This window comes from Syngnathoides biaculeatus, chromosome 2 (assembly GCF_019802595.1).
Source record: "Syngnathoides biaculeatus isolate LvHL_M chromosome 2, ASM1980259v1, whole genome shotgun sequence".
NCBI classification, from domain to species: domain Eukaryota; kingdom Metazoa; phylum Chordata; class Actinopteri; order Syngnathiformes; family Syngnathidae; genus Syngnathoides; species Syngnathoides biaculeatus.
Genome location: NC_084641.1, coordinates 37,856,578 through 37,884,019, shown reverse-complemented (window position 1 = coordinate 37,884,019; position 27,442 = coordinate 37,856,578). Strand labels below are relative to the sequence as shown.

Genomic DNA, 27,442 nt, shown 5'->3' with positions numbered 1-27,442 from the left:
TCTTGGTCAAAGTTGTCCCTTTTTTCCTTTACAACCCTGGCAACAAGGCTGTAATTATTAAAGAAGGTGCCATTGCCGGCCTGCTCCAACCAGCCGAAGTTGTGCAGCCGTCCAGTGTATTACCAGCCTCTGATGCACTGGTTGGCCTCCCTGTGGTCCCTCTGCACCTGCAGGAACTCTATGCTCAGGGCACCACCGAGCTCCATGACCATGAGAAACTGAAATGTAAGCATTTTCTCTGTATTTACAGGCATGTGTTTTCGTCAGGGCCTGCTGATTTGGGCCGAACCAGTCAGGTCCAATATGACATCCTGACCTGTCCGGGTGCCCCTATTAAACAACCACCACATAGGATGGGGAGAGAAAAACAAGAGGATGTAGCTGGGCTCCCTCCACAGTTATGGTCCTTAAGGATGATGGGACGTACAGTCTTTGCATTGATTACAGAGGCCTCAACGACCGCACCATCACTGATGCATACCCCCTACCCCGTATCCAGGATACACTGGATACACTCTCCACTGCCGAATGGTTCAGCACGTTGGATCTTGCATCAGGCTACTGGCAGGTGGAGGTGACACCAAGGGCCCGCAGAGCAGGAGCCTTCTGCACTCGTACTAGCCTCTCTGAGTGGAACGTCATGCCATTCAGACTCTGCAATGCTCCAGCAACATTCCAACGGCTGATGGACCACGTGCTGGTTGGCATGCAGTGGGAGACCTGCCTAGTCTATTTGGATGACATCATCGTGCTGGCCAAGGACGTGCTGGAGATGCTTCAGCGGTAGGGTCAGGTATTCGATCGATTCCAGCAAGCTAATCTGAAATTGAAACCGGCCAAAGGTTGCCTATTTTGTCGCCAGGTTACACGTCTGGGCCATATAATGTCTGAGGGTGGTGTGGTCACGGATCCCAGCAAAATGGAAAAAGTCAGAACGTGACCCCCACCAACGTTGGTCCAGGAGCTCGGACGCTTCCGGTTCCTAAAGGACTTTTCTTCGATAGCCGAACACTTACATAACTTGACAAAGAAGAATGCTCACTTCCCGTGGAATTCGGAGCACCAAGCAGCTTTTGATGAGCTTAAGTGCTTAAGGAAGTCATACAGAGATTAGCGAAGAAGAAGTGGGACGCTGAGAGGACTGAGGAGAGGTGAAAGGAATACATTGAAATGCAATGTAGGGAAAAGGTAGAGGTGGTGAAGGCTAAACAAGAGGTATATGACGACATGTACACCAGATTGGACATGAAAGAAGGAGAAAGGCATCTCTACAGGTTGGCCAGACAAAGGGATAGAGATGGGAAGGATGTGCAGCAGGTAAGGGTGATTTAGGATAGCAATGGAAATCTGTTGACTGGTCCCAGTCGTGTGCTAAATAGATGGAAAGAATACTTTGAGAAGTTGATGAATGAAGAAAATGAGAGAGAAGGAAGAATAGAAGAGGCAAGTGTGAAGGACCAAGAAGTGCCAACGATTAGTAAGGGGGAAGTTAGAGAGGCACTAAAGAGGATGAAAAATTGAAATGCTGTTGGGCCTGATGACATACCGGCGGAGGTTTGGAAGCAATTTGGAGATGTGGCTGTGGAGTTTTTGACCAACTTATTCAACAAAATACTAGCCGGCGAGAAGATGCCTGAAGAATGGAGGAAAAGTGTGCTAGTTCCCATTTTGAAGAACAAAGGCAATGTGCAGAGGTGTGGGAATAATAGAAGAATAAAGTTGATGACCCACACAATGAAGTTATGGGAAAAAGTAGTGGAGGCTAGACTCATGACAGAAGTAAGTATCTGCAAGCAACAGTATGGTTTCATGCCTACAAAAAGTACCATAGATGCATTATTTGCCTTGAGGATGCTCGTGGAAAACTACAGGGAAGTTCAGAAGGAGCTATATTGTGTCTTTTTGGATCCAGAGAAAGCTTATGACAGAGTACCAAGAGAGGAACTGTGGTACTGCATGCCCAAGTGCGGTGTGGTGGAGAAATATGTCAGACTAGTACAGGACACGTATGAGGGCAGCAGAACAGTGGTGAGGTGTGCCATAGGTGTGGCAGAATAATTTAAGGTGCAGGTAGGACTGCATCAGGGATAAGCTCTGAGCCCCTTCCCGTTTGCTTTGATAATGGATAGGCTGACAGACGAGGTTAGACTGGAATCCCCTTGGACCATGATTTTTGCAGATGATTTTGTGATCTGCAGTGAAAGCAGGGAGCAGGCAGAGGAACACTTAGAAAGATGGAGGTACGCACTGGAAAGGAGAGGAAAGAAGATTAGCTGAAGTAAAACAGAATATAAGTGTGAAAGAGAAAGGTGGAGGGGAAAGAGTGAGGCTCCAGGGAGAAGAGATAGCAAGGGTGGAGGAATATTTAGGGTCAACAATCCAGAGCAATGGTGAGTGTGGTAAGGAGGTGAAGAAACGGGTCCAAGCAGGTTGGAACAGCTGGCGGAAGGTGTCTGGTGTGTTGTGTGACAAAAGAGTGTTAGGATGAAGGGCAAATTTTAGAAAATGATTTAGAAAAAAATAAAAAATGATGTACGGATTAGAGATGGCGGCACTAAAGCGACAATAGAAACCAGAAGTGGAGGTGGAAGAAATGAAGATGTAGAGGTTCTCTCTTGGAGTAAGCAGGTTGGATACGATTAGAAATAAGATCATTAGAGGGACAACCAAAGTTGGATGTTTTGGAGAAATGGTTGGAGATAGCATACTTCGATGGTTTGTCCAGAGACAAGAGTGAGTATCTTGGTAGAAGGGTGCTGAGGATGGAGCTGCCAGGCAAAAGAGCGAGAGGAAGACCAAAGAGAAGGTTGATGGACATTGTGAGGGAAGACATGAGGGCACTTAGTGTTAGAGAGGAAGATGCAGGAGATAGGCTTAGATGGAAAAAGATGAGATGCTGTGGCGACCCCTAACCAGACAAGCCAAAAGGAAAAGAGAAAGATTCTGATGTTTATTGAAAATGCAGCCAGTGTGTTGAGAATTTTAGGGTACAGACCAAGGTACAGAACAAACTCTTGGGGGAATCAGGCAGAGGGACACCACCCAATCCCAATGACCCAGGGGTCCCCGATGGAAGTGCCACGACCGGCCCCAAAGGGAGGGGGCAAGGGGACTAGACCACTAATCCCCACGGACAATCCGACATTCATGATTGTAGAATTTGAAGTAACCTGGAGAACTTGAGGAAAACCTGTTCAAGCACAAGGGGAACATGTACACTCCATGCAGGAGTTCATGAGCTTGTAATAAGAATTTATCTCTAAATTTGACAAGTAGCAACCTTTAAAACATGCCTTCGTGGAAAACAATATCAAGAAAATCTACCCACTTATTCGCAATGTAAGAGAAGGATGCATGCATTTATTAGCAGGTGCTCCTGTGTGCTAATTGTTTATTCATAATCCTACTGAGCCTCTGTCAGAACAATTTGTTCTTTTTTATTATTTTTATTTTTGTTCCGTTTTATTAATTAAACTGGCAAAGACCCCTCTTCCTCCTCTTCTCCCAATTGTACAAACAACTTTTATCTGGCTATTTGTTCCATAATGTGCCACCGCTTGAACATGTTGGCATCTGAAAATTGTCAAGCTGCCTTTTTCTTTTCATCACCTGCCTCCCCCTCCTTCCTCATCCTCCTCTTCACCACTTCCACCCACACTCCACTTTTATTGACTCTTGGCCTGAGAGTGGGTGCTTGTGTATGTTTTTGTCGCTTTTGCATTCATTTTCTCCTTCTTCATCTACATTTTCGTTCAACACGCCGTTTGGCTTGCCAGTGCCGTGAACGAGTGGCTAGTGTTGCTACCTTATAGCCAGAATGTTCCAGGTTAAATGTAATTTTTGTATTCCCAAATCACTCAATTGGGGGTTTGCATTTCAGAATATGGAACAAGTTTATTCACAGTCAAAACCAGATGTTTAAATGCACTGCATAAAAACATATTTGCTTTTTTTTTTTTACCCACTTTCTGATGTCAGATCAGACACCCATTTTTCCCGTTTCAGATCAATTACGATTATCAAAATTATTTCAGGAGGAGGTTTTTTAAAGACAATTTTTATTACTTTCTTTGAAGTCAGAGCTTTACGTACATTTTCCTATTTGGTACCATTGCCTTTGAACTGTCAAATGTCAAATGTTTTGTATAACTGTCCACAAGCTTCCCACAATAGTTGGTGGGGATTATATCCCATTCCTCCTGACAGAACTGGTATAACTGAGACAGGTTTGTAGGCCACCTTGCATGCACATGCCTTTTCAGGTTTGCCCGTGGGTTCACTTCTCGTTCTACGATGGTGTCAATATGTGCCCTGCGACTGACAGGTGTCCAGTTCAGGCCGCTGTTTGTCCACCGTTGCCCAAAATTAGCTACGATAGGTTCCAGAACTCCTGCGACCCTTACAAGGATAAGTGGCTCAGAGAATGGATAGATGGATGTATGTGTCACGTCCCATCGGAAACGAGAGTAGGACCCAAATGCAGGAACTCGGAAGACGCAAGGTAGTTCAAGAAGAGACACGTTTATTGTATGCCGAGGTCGGGAATCGAGCAGGCAGTCCGGTGCAGCAGCGGTAGTTCGGACGTCGGGCGAAGAGAGCAGATGAGCGGACAGGCAGGAGTCGGTACACGGGAGACGAATCAATGCAGGCAGAAGTAGTCTCCTCTGGCCGCCACGCGGAGGTCCCGGGTAGATGGCCAAGCACGTTCCCTCAAACGGATTGGTGTATTTGTTTCCACCGGGCGAAGAAGTTCGGGTGCTGGGAACGCGGGGAGGTGGAGCGAACTGACTGGGATTAAAAGACGGGCAAAGAGATTCAAAATCCAAGTCATCGGAGTCGTACTCAGGCAGCCGGTCAAACAAATCGTGGTCCTCCTCATATTCCGAAAAGTCAGAGTCCAGAAGAATATGAGGAGCCGGACGGGTCGTGTTCGGGACGTATTCATACCTTGCTGGCGGAGCGTAAGACATGGAAGTGGAGGACGTCAGGGAGCCTACCCGGATTGGACAGGCTTGGTCCTCCGGCAGACGGTCTACCTTGCGTCGGTCCCGGCGACGCCGGGTCTTTCCTGCTGGGTCCTGTATTGGCCAGTTCGTTCTGTCACGTCCCATCGGAAACGAGAGTAGGATCCAAATGCAGGAACTCGGAAGACGCAAGATAGTTCAAGAAGAGACACGTTTATTGTATGCCGAGGTCGGGGATCGAGCAGGCAGTCCGGTGCAGCAGCGGTAGTTCGGACGTCAGGCGAAGAGAGCAGATGAGCGGACAGGCAGGAGTCGGTACACGGGAGACGAATCAACGCAGGCAGAAGTATCAAGGAGTCAGGCTTACAAGGTTGGTCGGAGAACGGACGAAGGTCGGTACACACAGGTTCAATCAGGAATACGAGAGTGCTGAACGGGACATAAAGCTCAACGAACTAGCGGAGAACCAGTCGTCACCGGGTCCTATATAAACAGGGGATGATCAGCCCGCATGAGGCGCAGGTGTGCGCCTCCCAATTAGCGCACCCGCGCGGGCACCCGCACAGCTCGTGCTGAAGTGGCTGGATCATGATGGATGGATGGAGTTTCAACCCATGCCTGTACAGTACTCAGTAGCACCCAGTAATAGTGCCCACAGTTCACTGTGGATAATGATATACTATTACTATATCAATACTCGTACCAGCTTCAGCCAGCATCTTCATTAGGTCTTTTGCTTTGGTTCTTGAGTTGTGATGCAAATTTTGGACCAAAGCCTTTCTGAGAAATAGAACCCATCTCTTTCCTGTGTTGTATTATGCCTGTTTCTTATTGTTTGTACAGCTGAATATGGCATCTTCAGGAATCTGGAAACTGCATCCAAGGATGAACCAGATGTGCAAGTCCAGAATTTTTCTTGATATATTGGCTGGTTTGTTTCCCATGAGGTAACACAAAGAAGCTTTCTAAAATCTCTTTCATTCTTCTAGCATTCGGCAAATATAAATTATTTGGGTAGTCCTAATTTACCTAAAAATGAAAACGTTTATTGTAGTCTGTGTATCTTATTTCAATTGCATATACTTCCAAAAAGCTGCTTTGTACATTTTATGATTTCACATAAACTTAAATTGTTGTAACACTTGTCTTTGAGTCTGGCGAAAGGTGTTGTACCCATTGGACCGGTCAACAAAAAATACAATGGCACATACAGACAACAGGCCATTCACGCTCACATTGCAGGCAAGTCTTTAAATTAAGATAACATGCATGTTTTTGGAGTGGAAAAAGGTGTGCTTTTGCCAACCCCTCAAGCAACTTTTTTAAATCAATGAGTAACAAATCTAGGGACTTTTTGTGGTATTTTTTGAGCTTCTGGAGACTATGTTACTCCTACGAGTGCAGGAAAATACAAAGAGATTATAGTAATTTAACCATACCCGAACCCCCACTGCATAAATCGAGGGCACGAATAAGATGTTATTGCATTTTCAGTCATGGACTAAACCCACGCAACAGGTGGAATATGCAAATTTGGCACCCTGACTCAATCATCGTGAGGCAGGTGGGCTGACCACTGTCCCACCGTGCAGTCCATTTTCAAGTACAGTACTGTGTATTTAATCATTATTACACTGAAAACGCTTTTTGCAGACCAAAGACAGATCACTCTTTGTTTCTGTTCAATTCCTCCCTTCTTCCACAGCATTATGAAGAATTATTGTTGCAAAAGAATTAACTACAATTTTCTGTACAGCACAAAACCACTTTTATCGTCAGCAGCATTGACAATTGACTGTTGCCATGGTTCTTGCAAATCCGCCAGCATCTGGTTGTCAAGGCCAGTATGTTTGACAAAGATATTGTCTGAAATAATGATTCATTTCGCACAATGCGGTGTGTGTGTGTGTGTGTGTGTGTGTGTGTGTGTGTGTGTGTGTGTGTGTGGTGTGTGTGTGTGTGTGTGTGTGTGTGTGTGTGTGTGTGTGTGTGTTGTGTGTGTGTGTGTGTGTGTGTGTGTGTGTGTGTGTGCGTGCGTGCGTGTTCAGGAATGCAGACTATTTGCCCACTCTATCAGGGGAAACGTGAAAGTTCAACAAAAAATTTCTTTCTTGCAATAAAATAAGATTAGAGGATTTGGCCTTCAGATTTTGAAGATCGCCACATACATGATGGTCCATTTGTTCTTAACACCCTAAGTCTTCTACAGAATTCAACTAGAACAGGTGCCACTCTGCGACAGATTTCTGGAGTTCTCAGTATGTTGATATGAAATGTTTTTGTGGAGCAAAGTAGGCACTTTTGTTGAGCTTTGCCAGAATGCGCCCACGCGCCCCATGTGTTCCTCTCTGCTTCTCGAGGCCACAAGCTGCACACAGAAACACTTATAATAAATCTATTTTATCAAGGCTCAGAAATTAGTCTATGGTGTATGGTTGGTCCTAATGCGTTTGACATTTTTTTTTAAGTGAAAATTTCATTTCCATTTTCCGTATTGTTTATCCTCACTAGGGTCGTGGGCATGCTGGAGCGTATCCCAGCGATCTTTGAGTGAGAGTTGGCTACGCCCTTAACTGTCACCAGTCAATTGCCGCGCCAGATATAGACAAACGACCATACATATTTACATTCACACCAATGAGCAATTTAGAGCCTTCACTTAACCTACCATGCATGGTTTTAGAATGTGGGAGGAAACCAGAATATCCAGAGAAACCCTATCTCGGCACAGGGTGAACATGCGGACTCCACACAAGCGATGTGGATTGGAACCATGGACCTCAGAACTGTGAGGCAGATGTGTCGTCCACCATGCCGCCCTAAAGGACATTTCATTTAGATTAAAAAAATCTTCCATAAAATATGATTCCACAATTTAGGATGTATAACCATTTCCTGTAGAATGTGTTCATTTTCAGGAGCTAAACAGTGTTTCGCCCAGGATGGGCAAAATACGGGCCCTGTGCCACATGTGGCCCATTGACAATTCCAACCCGGCTCACCAATTGACCCATCCGTACAGGGCACTTAACCACGCCTCCTAAAGTGACGTCACGCCACGTGCGCCTACGTCAGACAAACAATTAGCAAAAATGGCGGCGCATCAAGAAAAGAATAGAGCGAAACTGTCCGATTTACCGGCTGATTTCTCACTCGCATTCTTAGCTAACAGTGAAATATCATTGAAAAGCAGACAACAGGGCTTCAAGTATTTCAGCGAGGGGTATTTCAATGGTGTTTACATGCATATCGACGGAGAAACCATTGATATTAGCTCAAGATCTTTCCAGAGTCAGAGGAAGACCAAGAAGCCACATAATATAATATATTATGACCCAAAGACGAATTCGTCATTGACAGTTTCCTATTTTCGTGTTACATATCACACTTGTGTGCAGAATCTGTATATGTATCTGTATAGCCGTTTGTCAACCGCCATATGAAGGAAAAGAAGGCGAGGCTTAATTTACGAGTTTCTCTTGTTTTCTTTGTGTAACGTCACGCGCTCCCCTCAATAATTATTCTTGAATTAGTGCCGAACCTACGAAAGTCCCGACCGAGTACGACAATCACTACTTTAGTGTCCTCAAACATCCTTCCTTCAGTCTTGGTGTCTCGGTGCACGTCGAAGGCTTTTAGGACTAGTCCGGTTTAGCTTAGCTAATTAGCCGCGAACAATGGGACACGTTTGTGCAGTCAGATCATCGCAAAATATCGCTCAACACAGATCAAGCGTGTCATTCATTCACACGTAGCTATATTATGCAAGCGAAGAACTGCTAATTCATTTATATAAGCCATGTATTGAAAATCAAATATAGGACTTACCTTCGTGCAAACATATCTGTTCCGGTTGATGGATTCAGTTGATCATGCAGTCTTCCTCGAAGTTTTATCCGTACTCGGTCTTCTGTTCCGGTTGATTTTAGATGGATTCAGTTGATGATACGGTCTGCCAAAAAGTTTGATCCATCAAAGACATTTTTCGTACTGGGTTTTCTGTTTTGTAAAGGGTACGAATTGAACTCCACCAAGTAGCCTTTCAGGATACCTGTCGTCACTATTATAAAGTCCGTGACTACACCTCTTAACCATATCTATTGTTAAAGAACCCAAATACGCGATAAAACGCTAACAAAAGCTATACTGGACATGCAACATTGTCTGAGGGAGCGGTGGAGGCCAAAAGGGGGCGTGGTTTATGCAGATCTCTGGCCTTTGATTGGTCAGCGACGCGGATTGCGCAATTTCTACGGAGGGGTCAATTGGTACAGAATTGCCCAAATCACCCCTAAATCACAACTACATTCACTGGACCTTGTCTGAAATGCCCAATGTTTCCACCAGGTGGTAGGTCAAGTGATACATTGAGTTAACTTTGCCTGGTTAGTTTGTACTCTTCTTCAACTCTGCACACTTCAACTAGAAATGGACCAACGATAGTAAATGCCAAAAGTGAATGTCGGGCAGTGTTTCTGCCTGGCAAGGTATGATCGAATCATCATCATTGCAATTACCCTAAAATGGTTGGCGGACATCAATTACATGTGGATTTCTAACATCTCTCAGTGGAGCATGACTACATGCTGATGATTTAAACATTGCCTTTTACAAACACTTTGCAGGTCACAAAATTTGCTTTAGTGTGAAAAGTGGAAAGAAAGGGATTTGGAGGTGATTGTTAAATCTACAAGTCACAGTCACAGTGACAGTGTACTACCACAACAGCGTAAAGTAATGCACAATTTCACTCTCAAAACATTATTTTGTGTTTCCTTTTTTGTTATTAATATTTTTCCACATAAGTAATAGCCTTTAATTAGTGTAGTACGTGTGCAGTGCATTGTGGCTCATCCCGACGTGTACTGTCATAAATCAGCCATGGATGTGAAGGACTATTTCACTGAAGAATTTACAATACTACTGAGAAGTTTCGACTTCATTGGTCCGGACTGTGATCTTGTTTAACGCGCTGCAAGGCTGACGTCACTTAAGTAAGTGCTTCTCCCGCCTTCAATCACCCAGAGCTTTGCAAGTTAAACTGTTGCATAATCTTGTGGGTTTTTTTTTGTTGCTCTTCACATTAAAATTACGGTGGTGAGAAGGTGCATGCGTGCGTGCATGGGTGTGTGTGTGTGTGTGTGTGTGTGTGTGTGTGTGTGTGTGTGTGTCTGTGTCTGTGTGTCTTTGTGTGTGTCCACAGTATCTAACCCACACTCACTTTCAGGTTTTCATACACAGACAGTTGCCAGCATGGATCACAATCGGCATCCATCTGTCCATCTATCTGTCAGTTCAGAGTCTTCAGAGAAGTGTACTGGGAATAGTGAATAGTACTTACTGTACTGGCATCAATCATGCACCAAGTTGCTGAATTAACACGAAAGTTTACGAGAGTCACTAATAGTGTAATGGTACACACGCCTGACTTTGGTGCAGGCAGCGTGGGATTGAGTCCTGCTCAATAATGGTGTTGATATGTGCACTGTGACTGACTGGCAACTGGTTTGCCTTTTGCCTCAATTGACCCCTCCGTACAGGGCACTTAACCACGCCTCATGAAGTGACGTCACGCCACGTGCGCTGACGTAAGACAAACAGTAAAAGTGGCAAATACAATACAATACATTCTGAACTGAGACAGACTCCATGCTAGCTTCGGCCGCGAGCCAGCAAGAAATATATACGTTTGTGCAGTCCGATCATTGCTAAATATCGCGCAACAAAGAATAAGTGTGTCAATCGTTCACACGCAGCAGTGTTATGCTAGCGAAGAACTTCGAATTCATTTATACGAGACATGTATTGAAAATCAAATATAGGGGATACCTTCGTGCAAACATATGTGTTCCGGTTGATATTAGATGGATTTAGTTGATGATGCGGTCTTCCACAAAGTTTGATCCATCGAAGGCATTTTTCGTACTGGGTCTTCGGTTTTGGAAAGGGTACGTATCGAACTCCACCAAATAGCCTTTCAGGATACCTGTCGTCACTATTACAAAGTCCGTGACTACACCTCTTCACCATATTTTTTGTTAAATAACCCAAATACGCGATAAAACGCTAACAAAACCTATACTGGACCATACAATGTTGTCTGAGAAAATGTCGGGAGCAAAAAGGGGCGTGGTTTATGCAGATCTCTGTCCTCTGATTGGTCAGTGACGCGGATTGCGCAATATCCACGGAGGGGTCAATTCGCTGGGAGAGGGTCCAACACTCCTGAAACCCCAATAAGGATAAGTGGCTTGGAAAATGGACCGATGGATTTAAGTTATTGTTTCATGTTGATGTAACTGTGACTTGTGTGGCGTACATTACCAAGTATTGGTTACAGTTAAACTAATGCTTTTTTTTGTGTTGAGTGTAAGTCATGTTCTTGCTACTTGACAGCTGCTGTTCTGAGAATTGTCACAAAAAAACAACAACAGACTTTGATGCACTGGCACAAAAAAATTAAATCATTAAAACACAGTTCCCATGATAAGTAAATCTGTGTATTAAGACTACATTGCCTTTTTTGTTGTTATTTTTCATATGGAAGCATCTGCTTGTAATCAGGTCCACCTGTCAAATTTTAAACAATGTGGCTTCTGAGACAATAAGTTTGCCCGCTTCTGGTTTAGGCAAAAGACATTTTAAACTAATTTTTTTTTTTTTTTTTGATAGTCAATGAAGGTGTGGACTTGTAGAACCAATGAACATCTCTGAATTCTTTCCTCCTGGAGTTGCCAAGCCCGGCTGCAACCACATTCACTTGTTAATGAGTCTGAATGCCTTAATTTTTCATCCATCCATCCATCCATCCATCTTTTACTGCTTATCCAAGGTCAGATCAGGGGCACAGTAGCTTTAACAGGTTTGCCCAGACTTTCCTTTCCAGCCACTTCATCCAGCTCTTCTGGGGGGAATCCCAAGGCGTTCCCAGGCCAGCCGAGAGACATAGTCTCTCCAGCGTGTTCCGGGTGGTCCCCTGGGTCTCCTTCCGGTGAGACATGCCCAGAACACCTCACCAGGGAGGCGTCCGGGAGGCAGCGGAATCAGATGCCCCAGCCAGCTCATCTGGCTCCTCTCAATATGGAGGGGCAGTGGCTCTACGCTGAGATCCTCCCGGATGACCAAGCTTCTCACCCTATCTCTATGGGAGAGCCCGGACACCCTGCAGAGGAAACTCATTTCGGCCGCTTGTATCTGGGATCTTATTCTTTTGGTACTGACCTACAGCTCATGACCATGGGGGAGGGTGGGGACATAGATTGACTGGTAAATACAGAGCTTTGCCTTTCAGTTTAAGTCATTCTTCACCACAATGGACTGAGACAATGTGTGCATTGCTGCAGATGCTGCACCGATTTGCCTGTTGATCTGATGTTCCATTTTTCCTTCACTTGTTGTAGGAATAATTGTGATCATAATTATCATACATTTGCTTCCAATAAATAAATGCTCTGCTCTGCACTAGATAACGTGGGAGCCTCCTAGCAGGAGATAGCAAGAACAAAAACATCTAATCATCAGAACTGTTAGAACTGCTGCCTGTTAAAGAAATTATGACCACACATGTATTCAGCAATCTTCCACACAAGCACACGCACATGAACAAACATTTACACCTTGTTTCAAACTGTTTTGCTTGTCGTCTCCTTTTTGTAACATCCATGTAAATAAGGGGGGTCTCAAAACTAAATAAATAGAGGTGCCGAGGAGAAGATAATCAGAGAGTGCAGTGGTGAATTGTACGAGACAGTTCCTGTCCTCTCTCCTTGCGAGACTTGAACTTGTGTCTTTGCTTCCTTTTTTTGTCCTGTTTAATGAATGTCTGATTGGTGAACCTGACACTTGTGAACAAAACACACTCCTCCACTTGGTTCTGAGTGAGGACCATGGTCTCAGATTTTGAGCGGCTTATTCTCATCAAAGCTGCTTCACACTCGGGTGCAAACCACTCCAGTGTGAGTTGGAGTTCACTGCTTGATGAAGTCAACAGAGCCACGTCATCTTAAAACAGCAGGAAAGCAATACTGAGGCCACCAAATTGTACCCCCTCTACACTTTGTCTGCGCTTAAAAATCCTGTCCATTAAAGTTATGAACTGAATCAGTGACAAAGGGCAACTTCAGCAGAGTCAAACCCTCACCAAAAACAAGTGTGACTTCCTGCCAGCAATGCGGACCAAACTCTGATACCGGTCATACATACAGCCCATATCAGATGGTTTGGTAACCAATACTCCCAAAGCACCCCCACTGGACCCCCACTGGACTCCCTGAGTGACACCCTAACCCTAACGCCTGCTCCACGTCCACAAAACACAGACTGATTGGGTGAAATCCCATGCACCCTTGAGGGAGAGGGTCGAGAGTATAGAGCTGGTCCACTGTTCCACAGCCAGGACAATTCGACTTCCCAACAGACCCTCCTCTCCAGCACCGCTGAATAGACCTTACCAGGGAGGGTAAGGAGTGTGATCCCTCTGTAGTTGGAACACACTCTCGGGTCCCCCTTCTTAAAAAGGGGGACCACAACGTGAGTCTGCCAATCCAGAGGCACTGCCCCTGATGTCCAGGTGATGTTGCAGAGGCATGTCAACCAGGACAGCCCCACAGCATTCAGCGCCTTTGGAACACCAGGTAAATGTTATCCACTCCTGGGGCCTTGCAACCAAGGAGGTTTTTACCCACCCAGAGATAGGAGAGGCTGCCTCAGAAAACCCAGACTCTGCTTCCTTATGGGAAGGTGTGTCAGTGAAATTGAGGAGATCTTCAAAGTATTCTCCCCACAGAATCGTCGCGAGTCGAGACACAGCGCCCCATCCTCACTGTACACAGCTTGTATGGTGCAGTGCTTTTACCTGCTGAGAACCCGGATGGTGGACCAGAATTTCCTCAAAGTTGTCTGGAGGTCTTTCTATATAGCTTCACCGAACTCCTCTCATGCCCATGTTTTTGCTTCAGTGACCACCAAAGCTGCATTCTGCTTGCCCAACCGATACCCATCAGCTGCCTTGGGGGTCCCACAGTCCAAAATGGTCCAATAGGACTCCTACTTTAACTTGACCACATCCCTCAGGGTTCAGGGATTGCCACTGTGACAAGCACCAACCACCTTATAGCCACAGCTCCAATCGTCTGCCTCAGCAACGAAGACTCATCGCCCAATCAGACTTCATGTCTCCCCTGGAACATGACCAAAGTTTTGTCAAAGGAGAGAATTGAAGCTCCTAACAGGGGATTTTGGCAGCCGTTCCCAGCAGACCCTCACAATACTTTTGGGCCTCCTATGTCCTACCAGCATCTTCCTCCACCATCAGAGCCAAGTCACCACAAGCTGGTGATCAGTTGACACCTGTGCCCCTCTCTTCACCGAATTGTCCAAGACATGGAGCCTCAATTCCGATAACATGACCACAAAGTCAATCATCAAACTGCAAGCCAGGGTGCCCTGGTGCCAAGTGCACGTAGGACACCCTTATGCTTGAAAATGTTGTTGCGGGTGGCGGGGGTGTTCCTCCCAATCACGCCCTTTCAGGTCCACTGTTATTGCCCATGTGAGCATTGAAGTCCCCCACAGAACGATGGAGTACTCAGTAGGAGCACTCTCTAGCATCCCCTGCAAGGACTCCAAAAAGTGTGGGTATTCTGAGCACAGGCACAAACAGTCAGGACCCATCCCCTACTGGAAGGCAAAGGGAGGTTGCCCTCTTGTCCATCAGGGTGAACCCCAAAATACATGCGCCAAGCTTGGGGGTAAAAAGTATACCAAGACCTGCACAAAGCCTCTCAGCTTGGGCAACTCCAGAGTTGAAAAAGTCCAACCCATCTGAAGAGGATTGTTACAAGACCCCAAGCAGTGAGTGAAGGTGGGTCTGATTAGATCTAGTCGGAACTTCTCGACCTCACACACCAGCTCGGGCTTCTTGCCTACCATAGATGTGATGTTCTACATCCCTCGAGCCAGGTTCGGTATCTGGTGATTGGCTCACCCAGGTCCCTGCCTTTTGCCACCATCCAGGTCGCACTGCACCAGACCCCTATGGACCCTCCCACAATTGGTGAGCCCATGAGAAGGGGGACCTACGTTACCCTTTCGGACTGTACCGGCCAAGCCCCGTGGGTGCAGGCCCGGCAACCAGGTGCTCACCTTCAAGCCTCACCTCCATACCTGGCTCCAGAGGTGGGCTCTGGTGACGCACGTCTGGGCAAGTGAAACCTCATTCCATTTATGGTTTTCACCATAGGCAGCTTAATTTTTTTCATTAGCAATTAAAAAGCAATCTATTTTTGCTAGAAATTGAGCAACTGAGTTGGACATTGAGGAACTATTTATTTTCCTCAAAAATGTCATTGCTTTCCTGTCATTTCAACTGTGTTGGCATCCTCTCATTTTTCACAACTTTGGCTGAATGTGTGCAGAGTATAGCCTGATACACATCACAATTGATGAGTGAGTCCTTTGCATTAACAGACATCCTCCGCCTTGTTTTTTTTTGACACATGAATGGATATTATTGGATCATGAATTTTTCCTTTTTGTCTCCATATATTTGTCTTCCCATGAGTCTGATAAAAGTCCACCTTGGTTTTCTCCTGTCAATCATGTTAATCATGTAAGACATCTGGTTTTGTGGGACATGGCTGTAATCTCAAGTACACTACACACTAAAAGAGAATCAGAGGTTTAGCAGTGCTGAGCTCCCAGCCAGGCTAGATAAAATTAACAGGTTTATCAGAATCAGAATCACCTTTATTGGCCAAGTATGTAAATAATGCAAAAGGGATTTGTCTCCAGTAGTTGGAGCCACCCGAGTAGGACATCCATGTTGAGTATAGCAGCAGACAGACAGTCAATTGACAGAGAACATTTTTTTAAATCTCACAGTCATGCAAAGGATGTAGTCTTCTAGTATTTAGAGTGACTGTTTGAGTGACAGTCCATAGTTCAGACGAGGACTGTATTGCAGTTTAACGTAACTAGTCGTGCGATAGTCTGGGACCATGTCCGACTTCTTCAGTCGATTGTGCAATTAGTGCAGGTACTACTCATGTATGAGAGACTTGTATTGGTCAACAACAGATGTGCAGATGATGCAGAGTTGCAAGACTAACAATCCATTATATATAATAACGATTGGCACAGCTGAATGTGATCACAAACTCAAGACAGAAAATTTGCAGCATGTCGCAGTTGAATTGTACGTTAGCTCTTCAAAAATTTAATTGCAAGATGGAAGAAGCTCTTGGAATGTTTGCTTTGATCGGTAGCATCTACCTGAAGGAACAAGGTGGAAGAGCTAGGATATAGAGAGTCCAAAAGGATCCTGCCCAGTCTTGTCCTAGTTCAGGTTGTGTGCAAGTCCTCAAGGGTGGGTAGGGTGGTCCCAACAATCCATCCAGCAATTTTGATTGTCCATTGCACTTGGAGTTTGTTCTTTTTTGTGGCAGCCCCAAACCAGACTGTGATGGAGATACACTGTACTGATTCAATGACTGCTGTGTAAAAATGTTTCAGCAGCTCTCGTGGCAGACGGTGCTTCCTCAGAAGCTACAGGAAGTACATCCTTTGCTGTTTGTTTGTTTGTTTTTTTTCAGGATGGAGTTGATGTTTATCTCCTACTTCAGGTCCTGTAAGACTGTGATTCCCAGGATCTTGAAGGTCTCGACAGTTGACATCAGACAGTTGGACAGAGTAAGGGGCAGCTGGGCCTCCTGAAGACCACAATCATCTCTACAGCCTTTAGTCTGTTCATATCCAGGTTGTGTTGGCCGTACCAACGCAACAGCCTCTCCACTTCCTGTCAATACGCAAACTCATCAGTCTTTGATAAGCCCAATAACTGTGGTGTCTGCGAACTTCAGGAGTTTGACAGCCATGTCCATTGACAGCCCTTTGTGAAGAGTGGGAAGAATAGTTGGGAGAGGGCACAACCTTGGGGGCCCCAGTGCTGATTGTGCATGTGGATGAGGTGGTGTCTCCCAGCTTCATCTGCTGTGTCCTGCCCATGAGGAAGTTGTGGATCCTGACAGATGGCAGATGAGACACTTAGCTGGAGAAGCATGGAGGAAGTAGTTTTGGGATGATAGTGTAGAACACAGACATGAAGTCCAAAAACAGGATCTTCACTTAGGTTCCCACGGTGTTAAGGTGTTCGGAGATGAAGCGCAGACTCATGTTGACTGCATCATCCGCAAACCTATTTGTTCAGTCGGCAAAATACAGTGGGTCCTATGATGTTCTTGAGGTGGTCCAGCACAAGGCGTTCAAAGGACTTCATGACCACAGATGTCAAGGCAACAGACTTGTAGTCATTCAGACCCGAGATTCCAGGTTTCTTAGAGACCAGAATGAGGGTGGAGCATTTGAAGCAGTTTCGTAGTTCGCACAGTTACATAGATCCTCTGAAGATGTATGTGAAGACTGGTGTAGGTTGGTCTGCGCAGACTTTTAGGCAGGATGGGGACACAAGGTCTGGGCCCACCGCTTATTTAATCTTTTGTTCTTTGAAGATACTGTATCACATCTGGTTCATGGATGGTCAACGCAGAAGTCGGTGGTGCAACTTGGTGGAGTGAAAGTGTCCTTTTGAAATCTGCAGTAAAAGCTGTACAGGTCGTCAGCTAGACTACTGTTGTTGTCCACTGAGAGGGTCATTGCTTGTAATTGGTTAGTGATCGTAATGCATGCAAGACTGATTCCGAGTCATTGGCGCCAAACTGTTTTTCTTTCTTTGATGCAATTGTCGCTTTTCCAATGGCAATTTCTTGAGTCAACTGGTTTCTAGTGCAATTGTACTGGGCCCTATCCCCACTACAATATGCAACCTCTTTAGCCTGCCGGAGTTGCCCAAATTTGGCTGTAAACCACGGTTTATTGTTATGGAACATTCTAAAAGTTTTTGTTGGTACACAAACCTCCTCACAGAAACTGCCATGATGTAACAACATTCATATATTCATCCAGGATGCTAGCTGAATATTCAAAGACACTCAAGTCTTCGCAGTCCAAACAGCTTTGAAGTTCTAATTTTGCCTCATTGGTCCATATTTTCACTGATTTTTCTGAAGTCTTCACACGTTTAAGTGCTTGCCTGTATATAGGTATTAAGTAGATTAAGCAGAGGTTGGCAGAACCTAGGACAGCCCGGGGAATGCCATGATATGCGTGATTTACTGTGCTATAGCTGTAGTCTAGAATGTTATTTTACCTTGTCGGACAGTCTATGTGCTGCTTATATTTAAGGAGTTCATGGTTGAGTCTGGGTGTTTATACTCAAGCTCATCTACTTGTTCAGTGAGCATTAGCAGTGCTTGCTTGCGGCGGAATGTAAACACCAACAAGCCTGAACGAGGCAAACTCATGCAGCGAGTAAAACGGCTTACAGAGGAACAGCGACTAATAAGAGGGCTGCATTGTCTACATTTTTCACCATTTGTTTTCCCCAACAGCTCCGCGATGCGACCATCCACGTGAATAAGGAAGCGAGGTAGCGCAATTGCTCCGTCGGGAATGCATTCGCTCAACCATGTCTCGGTGAAGCAGAGGGCAGCAGATTGTCCGAAGTCTTTGCTGGTCCTTATCAGGAGATGAAGGTAATCTATTTCGTTGGGAAGAGAGCATAGATCCGCAAGCTAAATCAACAGGAGTGCCAATGTGTGCCCTCTCCTGCGAAGTCTCGCTTAGATACCGGCTTGCGTCCTCCTGCAGTGTTGTTGCCTCCATGCTATGTAGATCAGAGTGGCTGCCCCATTGAGTAACTCGGGGGGAAAAAAATCCACGAATTTGCGAGAGTTGTTGAAAAACACCCTGATTGTTAGAAACTCTTCCCTTATGTACTTAAGTCCAGAGATGACCAAAAAATACAAAAATATAAACAATATAAGGGAGCACCCTACCAAGGCGACCACATCTTGCCAGCCAACATTCAAATGCAATTTCATTCCTTTTATCAAAGAAAAGTATCCTACTTTTTGTAAAAGTCTGAACCAACAAATCTGTTAAAGGCTCTGTAAGTGTTGAACCTGAGCCAAAGTGGAATGAAACATTGCTGCGCTTTAACCCTACAAAATTTCTCATTTTGAGACACCAAGACCTCTATATACATATTAACCATATGCTTTCTTCGGGGTGGAATAAAACAATTCTTAGTAGTGAGAACTAAAAATTTATGTTTTGGAACTTTTTGGGTAAATGCACTGACCTCAAAGGTGTCCTCAAAGGAGTTCTAATGTCAGTCAGATCCAGTCTTTCAGTAGGACCTTGACTTCAATTCCCGGCCTTACCTGTGAAGAATTTGGATGTTCTCCCTGTGAATGCGTGGGTTTTCTCCAGGTCTCCTCCTACATCCTCATAATGTGTATTAATTGGAGACTCATAATTACCCTTAGAAGTGATTGTGTGTGCAATTGTTGTGTGTCTCCATATGCCCTGCGATTGACTGGTTACCAGTTCTAGGTGCATTCCGCCTCCTGCCCGAAGCCATCCAGGATAGGCTACAGCACTACTGTGACCCTTGTGAGGATTAGCAGGTCCGATTATGGATGGATGGATGGATGGATGGATGGATGGATGGATGGATGGATGGATGTCCCATTCCTCTATTGATATAATCCACACAGTTCCACAGTTACTTACATTATGACAGTTCAGGGTCAAGTTAAATACTGCACATTTCAAACTTCTTTTTTACTTTGGCCCCACAAACACATTGGAAGAAGCTGTGATGCCTCTCTATATTCTGCTCAATTAATTATTCTCTCTTTGTTTTATTTGGTTGCACTGTAGCAAAGAATGAGGCCCTATGGGGGCACAAACCAGTGCAATCTGTAGGCCGGTCCCAAGCCCGGATAAATGCAGAGGGTTGCGTCAGGAAGGGCATCCGGCGTAAAAACTGTGCCAAACAAATATGAGCGTTCATCTAAAGAATCCCATACCGGATCGGTCGTGGCCCGGGTTAACAACGCCCGCCCCCGGCACTGCTAACCTGCAGGGCGTCGGTGGAAATTCAGCTACTGTGGGTTGAAGACAAAGAAGAGGAGGAAACCGGATCCAGCGTCAGAAGAAAAAAAAGGAATGCACAGAGCCTACAACTGAGTGTAGGGACTTTGAATGTTGGGACTATGACAGGAAAAGCTCAGGAGTTGGTTGACATGATGATTAGGAGAAAGGTTGATATTCTGTGCATCCAAGAGAGCAGGTGGAAAGGTAGTAAGGCTAGAAGTTTGGGAGCAGGGTTTAAATTATTCTACCACGTAGTAGATGGGAAGAGAAATGGAGTAGGGGTTATTTTAAAGGAAGAGCTGGCTAAGAATGTCTTGGAGGTGAAAAGAGTATCAGATCGAGTGATGAGACTAAAATTTGAAATTGAGGGTGTTATGTATAATGTGGTTAGCGGCTATGCACCACAGGTAGGATGTGACCTAGAGTTGAAAGAGAAATTCTGGAAGGAACTAGATGAAGTAGTTCTGAGCATCCCAGACAGCGAGAGAGTTGTGATTGGTGCAGATTGTAATGGACATATTGGTAAAGGAAACAGGGGCGATGAAGAAGTGATGGGTAAGTACGGCATCCAGGAAAGGAACTTTGAAGGGCAGATGGTGGTGGACTTTGCAAAAAGGATGGAGATGGCTGTAGTGAACACTTATTTCCAAAAGAGGGAGGAACATATAGTGACCTACAAGAGCGGCGTAGAACCACGCAGGTAGATTATATTTTGTGCAGACGATGTAATCTGAAGGAGGTTACTGACTGTAAAGTAGTGGTAGGGGAGAGTGTAGCTCGACAGCATAGGATGGTAGTATGTAGGATGATTCTGGTGGTGGGTAGGAAGATTAAGAAGACAAAGGTAGAGCAGAGAACCATGTGGTGGAAGCTGAGAAAGGAAGAATGTTGTGCGGCCTTCCGGAAAGAGGTGAGACAGGCTCTCGATGGACAACCGAAGCTCCTGGAAGACTGGACGACGACAGCCAAGATGATCAGAGAAACAGGCAGGAGAGTACTTGGTGTGTCATCTGGTAGGAAAGGGGAGAAGGAGACTTGGTGGTGGAACCCCAAAATACAGGGAGTCATACAAGGAAAGAGATTAGCGAAGAAGAAGTGGGATACTGAGAGGACTGAGGAGAGGCGAAAGGAGTACATCGAGATGCGACGTAGGACAAAGGTAGAGGTGGCAAAGGCTAAACAAGAGGCATATGAAGACATGTACACCAGGTTGGACACGAAAGAAGGAGAAAAGGATCTCTACAGGTTGGCCAGACAGAGGGATAGAGATGGGAAGGATGTGCAGAAGGTTAGGGTGATTAAGGATAGAGATGGAAATGTGTTGACTGGTGCCGGTAGTGTGCTAAATAGATGGAAAGAATACTTTGAGAAGTTGATGAATGAAGAAAATGAGAGAGAAGGAAGAGTTGAAGAGGCAAGAGTGAAGGACCAGGAAGTGGAAATGATTACTAAGGGGGAAGTCAGAAAGGCATTACAAAGGATGAAAAATGGGAAGGCAGTTGGTCCTGATGACATACCGGTAGAGGTATGGAAGCAATTTGGAGAGATGGCTGTGGAGTTTTTGACCAACTTATTCAACAGAATACTAGCGGGCGAAAAGATGCCTGAAGAATGGAGGAAAAGTGTTCTAGTTCCCATTTTTAAGAACAAAGGGGATGTTCAGAGCTGTGGGAACTATAGAGGAATAAAGTTGATGAGCCACACAATGAAGTTATGGGAAAGAGTAGTGGAGGCTAGATTCAGGACAGAAGTAAGTATCTGCGAGCAACAGTATGGTTTCATGCCTAGAAAGAGTACCACAGATGCATTATTTGCCTTGAGGATGCTCGTGGAAAAGTACAGAGAAGGTCAGAAGGAGCTACATTGTGTCTTTGTGGATCTAGAGAAAGCCTATGACAGAGTACCAAGAGAGGAACTGTGGTACTGCATGCGTAAGTCTGGTGTGGCAGAGAAGTATGTTAAAATAGTACAGGACATGTATGATGGCAGCAGAACAATGGTGAGGTGTGCCTTAGGTGTGACAGAGGAATTTAAGGTGGAGGTGGGACTGCATCAGGGATCAGCTCTGAGCCCCTTCCTGTTTGCAGTGGTAATGGATAGGCTGACAGATGAGGTTAGACTGGAATCCCCTTGGACCATGATGTTCGCAGATGATATTGTCATATGCAGTGAAAGCAGGGAGCATGCAGAGGAACAATTGGAAAGATGGAGACATGCACTGGAAGGAGAGGAATGAAGATTAGCCGAAGTAAAACAGAATATATGTGCGTGAATGAGAAAAGTAGAGGGGGAAGAGTGAGGCTACAGGGAGAAGAGATAGCGAGGGTGGATGGCTTCAAATACTTGGGGTCAACAATACAGAGCAATGGAGAGTGTGGTCAGTAAGTGAAGAAACGGGTCCAAGCAGGTTGGAACAGCTGGCGAAAGGTGTCTGGTGTGTTATGTGACAGAAGAGTGTCTGCTAGGATGAAGGGCAAAGTTTACAAAACAGTGGTGAGGCCGGCCATGATGTACGGATTAGAGACAGTGGCACTGAAGAAACAACAGGAATCTGAACTGGAGGTGGCAGAAATGAAGATGTTGAGGTTCTCGCTCGGAGTGACCAGGTTGGATAGGATTAGAAATGAGCTCATTAGAGGGACAGCCAAAGCTGGATGTTTTGGAGACAAGATTCGAGAGAGCAGACTTCGATGGTTTGGACATGTTCAGAGGCGAGAGAGTGAGTATATTGGTAGAAGGATGCTGAGGATGGAGCTCCCAGGCAAAAGAGCGAGAGGAAGACCAAAGAGAAGGTTTATGGATGTGGTGAGGGAAGACATGAGGGCAGTTGGGGTTAGAGAGGAAGATGCAGGAGATAGGCTAAGATGGCAAAAGATGACACGCTGTGGCGACCCCTAACGGGACAAGCCGAAAGGAAAAGAAGACTGTAGCAAAGAATTGAGTGATTTAAGAGCATATTTGAAATATCTTTCTTGAATGTCAGTAATCATCTCTTTATTATGCAATGTGACTCAGAGGCCTGAAGCAGAAATTCTTTTTAAAGTATGGAGTCACGTTCAAATGAGTACTGCTCTCAACCCCCCACCATACCACTGTTGATATGCCCTCATAGAAGCGTTCTCACACACACACACACACACACACACACACACACACGCACGCACGCACGCACACGAAGACGCACAAGGGCATGTACACACCTTCAGCACCGGCATGCTTACACACCAACACAAGCATACAAAGCCGCGTGTGGATGTAAAGACTGCTCATCCACGTCGAGCAGAGTGGAGCTATGCAGACAGGAGCTTTGATCTCAGGCGGGCACACAAGCAGCTTCACTGCTGTTTGCATTTGGCCTCCTGAGTCTGAGTTGGCTCCTTGGCCTCTCACCAGCTTCACTTGGAGATTACAGAGGCACAGGCTCCCACACAAGTGCTGCTGTGGTGTGTGTGCATATGTTGCTTATTTGTGCATGAACAAGTCGAATGCAGACATGTCATGGAAATAAAGAGAGGATGAAAAAAAAATAGAGTACTGTACCTAGAGCAAAGGAGGAGTGCCAGGTCGAGAGAGCGGGTGGAACGACAAGAGAGCATGGAGGCAAAACAAAGTTGCGCAAGAGAAAGACTTGGGGATGAGGAAGCAAACAAGTGTGGACAAACAGAAAACGGGTGAGTGGGCCTCTCCGGGAGGTCACTGAGTTTTGGGATCTCTGCTGCTTTTGTGCTAGCGCACATTCTGTAGCAACAATCTGTGAGTCAAAATAAAATAACAATATAGAAAAGAAAGCGTAGGTCAAAGCACTTTATCGAATTCATCTTAATCTTTCAATTATGGCTTAGATGTTACCACCAGTGTGGCCACAGTTACCTTGAAAAACTGAGTTACTTTACTGTATACTTAAAAGTAACTAAATTAAATTACAAGTTACTTTAGTTGTATTTGGCAGCTACAGACAACACCAAAACAACTTAAAGATGAAAACCAGCTTTGCTAATACTTAATAAATGAATATTTAGCATTCACAGTAATGTGAAGCAAACATTTGCAACGTGTACTTGTGTGAGTTTGATTGCGTGTTATATACATGACAAAAAAGAATTCGCTTCATTTGTGTAAAGTACAAACAGCTGTAAACAAGTAATATAAATATACATGTAAATATACTGGAATTTTAATTTTCCAATTTGAGCAAATCCGTGAATTGTAACTAACGTCACGTCAAACAGGTCTTTCATGTAGCCTAGGACGAATGCACACATTTGCGCATTCGCGTTGACTTTATATGTAATCACTTTGCACGGACAGATAAACTCACGACCGGGTGTGAAAAGAGCATAAGAAAGTGCTTTTGTTGTGGGAACTTGATAATTGGTCACCAATAGTCAGTCCTCCAATATGAGAAAATGCCTTATTTCTATTGTTTGTATTTCTTGTTTCTATTTTGGTCCATTGGCAAACCCAGTCAATTGCTTTCGGCTAAACTACAACTTCATCCACGGATTTTTTTTTTTTTTCCCCCCAGCAAGCTCGTCTTGTTTTTGAAGGAGAATGAACAGGCTCTCACAGCACCTGCTCAGTGTGAATGGTTGAAGCAGCAGCGCGCAATGATGACACTCCGTGCCCATATTTAGAAGTGCTGACGTAGGATCCAACAAGGAAGTTGGGTGACTTTCCTCGATGCTTTTACAGCAAGTTACTAGAAATCCCACACGCATTCCTGGCAGGACGTGGCCTGCTCCAACATTAATGGTTCCAGCATATATGTGCACTATGATTGGCTACTGTGTACCAGAGGAACACGCATTACTGCTTCCAGATAGGAAAGGTAGGATGTGATTAACTGTAAGTGTTCATGATTCCCAACTACCGCTGACTCATTCTAATCTTATCCTTTACTACTCCTTATCCTTTAAAACCAGACCGGTCCCAAAGGGAGGGGCATGGGTATCAGACCACCTTACCTCACACATGATCCAACCTCCACCCAAAATATTTTGCCATTGGTTAACGTTGATAGTGTGTTTATTTTTCCAGTTTAATAATATTGTTTTTTTTTTTTTTAGCAATTACTAGAACTACAAGTATTGTAGCATGTTGAGCATGCTTATTTGAAGGATCTACACCTTTGAACAAAGATTTGGAGAATTGTGATTATACATGTAAAAATTGAAGAGAGTTTCTGTGAATGTATGTGATCGGAAGTCCTGTAAAGCCAAACAATAAAGAGCATGAAAATAAGTAAAGCAAATGTATTTATTTGGTGATTTTCATACACAAGGAAACTATGTGCTTTAAATGATTGAAATTTTTTGCCACAAGAATAACTTGACTGACTGTCACAAGCATGGGACAAGGGGTTGGACCCAAATATGGGTCTGGTGGTCGTCCAGGCCACCCAAAGTGAGGAGCTTGGCTCAGTAGTTCAGGAGGTTGACTAGGATTCCAAGCACCAGGGTCCCTTCGGGGCCACTCAGGCGGACGTCCGCAAGGAGGGTCCCAATGGCAAAGCAGGAACCAAACAGGTGACATCTGTGTACAAAGCACTGCCAAAGCAGGAGTGAGAGGTGGTAGCTGCTGGTTGAGCACCACTGAGGCGTCGTCGAAAGGTGGTGGATGCTCCTGCACCACTGAGGCATGGTTATGAGGCAGCGGCTCTTCCTGCTGCTGCTCGACCACTCCGAGGCACAGTTGATAGGCAGTTGGCTGCTAGTTGAGCACCACCGAAGCATTGTCAAGAGGCGATGGCTGCGGCTGCTGCTGGTCGAGCACCGCAGAGAGGCAGTGATTGCTGCATGAGCAGAATGTGGCCAGGGGTCACACTCTGCCAAGACATGGGTGAGAGGCGGCTCCTGATCAGGTACCACGTAGACACGAGCAAGAAGTGACTTGAGGTCTGACACCCCCAAGACATGAACGATCTGAGATAGAATGAGTTGACTCACTGGCGGATTTTGCTTGGCCCGGCTTGGTCAGAGCGAAACGGGAGGCATAAAGCTCAGCTCTACTTGGACGCCTCCGCTGGTCACCACATGGGGGTCCTGTTCTGACCAGTTCGCTCTGTCATGAGCATGGGACAAGGGGTTGGAACCAAATGTGGGACTCTGAGGCAGTGACCTTATGTCAAGGGGGGTTTTATTCCAGGTTGAGGTCATACACAGGTAAGCAGTCCAATAAAGGCAAAGGCACAAAAACATGTGGCAAAAGGCAAGGTCCAAAACCATGAAAACAAGGTCACATAACTACGAAGGAAAAACAAGGCTTAACTAAACTTGGCTGTGGTGGCACATTAACGCTGGTCATGACAACAAGGCAAATACACAACAAGAAGCTCAGATATTCATGCAGATTCATGTAGTCTCAAACAATGAACTGGCAACTAATAATACAACACACTAGGCTTAAATGCATGGCATAATTAAGCGGCAGTGAGCTGCAGGTGAGGAGCTGCTGCCTGGCCACGCCCCTGACACTGAGAAGAACATTTGGAAATTACTTAAAAATTCAGAACTGTCATGGACTGGTTCTACTATTCTTAATTCACTTCCTGGTGTGCAAAAGTCACAGAGTTCAGTCTTGTTCCTGTCAGTAATTTGAAATGTAACTACCCATCATTTTAGAGTGCTACACACAAGCCTGACACATTAATCTCCCTCTCTGTCGCCCACCACGTATACCCTAACCTTCATTCTCACTGGATTTTTTTCCCCTATGAAGGATTGTATACTTATCACCCACACAAAGGTTTTATTTACATACTGTCCCCATCATAACCTGAATGCTGTAAATGATATCTCCACTGCACACAGCACATCGACCTCATTCCTGCTGTGGTTGATCTGTGTACGAAAATGTGCAAATATCCACACATGTATGAATTAGAATGGTTATAAACATGTTTGTTCCGAGTGGTCAAAGGTCCACTGTTGTGTGTACAGGGCCTTTAATGTTTCACTCATGCACAAGCTCACACACAGTGGCAAGGCTGAGGTTGAACACAGTTCATGTCTACGCACAGAAAATATTAAAAATTGTATCATTGTGTTTGAGTCTAACTGCCACGCTCATCAAACAAAAGTAACATGTTGACATCCTTTACAGCCATTTGTGTGAAAATAAGTGAATCGCTATGTTTCACTTTATATTGTGTATTGTACTGTTATATCATAAATTTATGTCAAAACATTAAAAAGTTGCATACTTCTGGGAGATATAACCATACTATGAATTTTTGTTACAATTTTAAAAGACTTTAAGTTGTCTTCATAAAAGCTCCAGCAAATGGCGATCATGACTTCTGTCGCCATGATCTCATGATGGGCAACTGAAAGAGTGAATGATATTTGCTATTTGCCTTCTGATTACTGTTGAGGTGCCCTTGAGCAAGCCACCAACCCAATCACCTCTATCTTAAGACGTGCAGCACTCGCTATGCATCCCTTTCACTCTAACATCTCTTAATTTCGTTCACTGAGTGGCAT

The 27,442-nt window shown here is 45.0% G+C and overlaps 1 long non-coding RNA gene across 1 annotated transcript in view; it reads left to right on the top strand.

Annotated features, from left to right (window-relative positions):
* The window catches only part of LOC133495823 (uncharacterized), a 50,797-nt gene extending 25,776 nt beyond the window's left edge, over positions 1-25,021 (top strand). Inside the window, exons 2-3 of the long non-coding RNA XR_009793664.1 lie at positions 18,410-18,553; positions 24,487-25,021. This is a non-coding gene — a long non-coding RNA (uncharacterized LOC133495823). The remainder of the gene's footprint in view (positions 1-18,409; positions 18,554-24,486) is intronic.
* Positions 25,022-27,442: the final 2,421 nt, after the last annotated feature.